The 2,761-nt window shown below is 38.9% G+C and overlaps 1 pseudogene; it reads left to right on the forward strand.

Annotated features, from left to right (window-relative positions):
- Positions 1 to 449: 449 nt before the first annotated feature.
- LOC119509315 lies at positions 450 to 1,965 on the forward strand (annotated as a pseudogene).
- The last annotated feature ends 796 nt before the right edge of the window (positions 1,966 to 2,761 follow it).

Raw genomic sequence — 2,761 nt, forward strand, 5'->3', positions numbered from 1 at the left:
TAGTCTCTATATGTGATATACTGCCAATCAAAATCTCAACAGGATTTTGAAGAACATAACAAAATGATTCTAAAGTTAATCTTTATGAATAAACCTGAAAACAGCAAGGACAATTCTGAAAAGGAAAAAGAAAGGAAAGAGGTAGGAAAAAACCTTGCTCTGCCAGATGCTATTTGAAAACTTCATTTATTCGGAGAGAATGGAGAATTTTCAGGGGTGCCCCATATGCTGCCTCCCCAGCACATAGAAAAGTGCCTAGCAGTCAGTAAATGTGGAGTGAATGAATCAATGACAAAACTTCTCTTACGCACAAATGTAGATAACCCCTCATTTTAAAATAATATAAAGGATGGGACAATATTAAACAAACATTTACTCCTAAAAACACATTTATGGCAGCCACCAGCACCGCGCCACTGCCGCAGCGTCTTCTCGCTGCTTTCCCTTCGCAGGCCCTGCCAGGCCAGCCTTCCTGCGCTACCGTCGCTCCTGGCTCCCCGCCATGCCGCTCTACTCCATTACTGTAAAATGGGGAAAGGAGAAATTTGAAGGTGTGGAATTGAATACTGATGAACCTCCAATGGTGTTCAAGACTCAGCTGATTGCACTGACTGGACTCCAGCCGGCCAGACAGAAAGTTATGGTGAAAGGGGGGAACGTTGAAGGATGATGACTGGGGAAACATCGAAATAAAAAATGGAATTACTCTACTAATTATGGGGTCAGCAGATGCTCTCCCGGAAGAACCATCAGCTAAAACTGATGAACAGTTAACATCTGCTATGGGATTACCATGTGGATTGACAAATCTTGGTAACACTTGTTACATGAATGCCACAGTTCAGTGTATCTGGTCTGTGCCTGAAGTCAAAATGCCCTTAAAAGGTATGCAGGTGCCTTGAGAGCTTCAGGGGAAATGGCTTCAGCACAGTATATTACTGCAGCCCTTAGAGATTTGTTTGACTCTGTGGATAAAACCACTTCTAGTACTCCACCTATTATTCTACTGCAGTTTTTGCACATGGCTTTTCCACAGTTTGCAGAGAAGGGTGAACAAGGACAGTATCTTCAACAGGATGCAAATGAATGTTGGATACAAATTATGTGAGTATTACAACAGAAATTGGAAGCCTTAGAGGATGATTCTGTTAAAGAAATAGATTCCTCATCTGCATCAGCAGTGACACCTACTAAAAAGAAAAGTTTAATTGATCAGTTCTTTGGTGTTGAGATTGAAACTACCATGAAATGTACAGAATGTGAAGAAGAAGTTACAAAAGGAAAGGAAAATCAGCTTCAGCTTAGCTGATAATTATCAATCAAGAAGTCAAGTATCTTCTTACAGGACTTAAATTGCGACTTCAAGAAGAAATCACTAAACAACCTCCAACACTGCAAAGAAAGGCTTTGTATATCACATCTTCCAAAATCAGCCAGCTACCTGCTTACTTGACTATTCAAATGGTTCGATTTTTTTATAAAGAGAAGGAATCTGTGAATGCCAAAGTTCATAAGGATGTTAAATTTCCTCTTATGTTGGATGTGTATGAACTATGTACACTAGAACTTCAAGAGAAAATGGTCTCTTTTTGATCAAAATTCAAGGATCTAGAATATAAAAAAGTGAATCAGCAACCAAAGACAAGTGACAAAAAGAGTAGTCCCCAGAAGGAAGTTAAATATGAACGCTTTTCTTTTGCCGATAATATTAGCTCCAATAACTGTGGATACTATGACTTACAAGCAGTGCTAACACATCAGGGAAGGTCTAGTTCTTCAGGTCATTATGTATCATGGGTGAAAAGGAAACAAGATGAGCGGATTAAGTTTGATGATGATAAGGTCAGCATCGTTACACCAGAAGATATCTTGCAGCTTTCTGGTGGTAGAGACTGGCATATGGCTTATGTTCTACTCTATGGGCCTCGAAGAGTTGAAATAATAGAAGAGGAAAGTGAACAGTAATCTTCGTTTTAGCTATTTATGCTTAGGTGTGAAATAAATGTTATTTGTTGATAAATTTCTATAATCCAGAGCTTTAGAAGAAGATATTTAGGTGGTTTTATGTTTCCCCTCATGAGGAACAAGAGAGGGCAGAAGCAGACTTGAAAGCCACTTCATGTATCAACCTAAAAAATTACAGAAAAGATGAAATTATCTTTGAACTGTGCTGCCCTGTGTAAAAGGTATCAGGAAGACATTTTTAAAAGGCTTATTTCTTGCATAATTTTTTAAAAAATTCTGGGTTGAATTGCCTTTCAACCATTACCTTCTGTGAATTTTCTCCCTGCCTTTCTCAGCCCAAGGTTCAACACCCAGGTAACAGTGCACAACTGTTACCCAATTATTTGTTGTCCTTGCATGGTTCAAACCACCATTCATAGCTTCCTTCCTTTGCCTTATCTCACAAAAATTTTGCCAGGAAAGTGGAAAGGAAAAGTGTTGCTCTCATTGTGTAAACTATGCTGCTGTCCACATCCCATGGAAACCTGGGTACAATCAAGTGTTTGTCTAGCTCACTAGCTGACTCAGTCTGTTCTGTTGCTGGCTTTTTATAACTTTAAAATAAATTGTGATCAATAATTAAAAAAAACATTTGTGTAAGCATATGCATAAAAATATGTGGATGTTTATATGAACTACTTAAAAAGATGCTTCTGTGGAGGAGAACTGAAGTCGAGTTTGGGGGAGAGCTTTCTCTCACCTGGTTATAGCATTGAGTTCTGACTTAGGGTGCCAACACGGCTGGCTTCTTATTCCT

This window comes from Choloepus didactylus, chromosome 14 (genome assembly GCF_015220235.1).
Source record: "Choloepus didactylus isolate mChoDid1 chromosome 14, mChoDid1.pri, whole genome shotgun sequence".
Taxonomy (NCBI): Eukaryota; Metazoa; Chordata; class Mammalia; order Pilosa; family Megalonychidae; genus Choloepus; species Choloepus didactylus.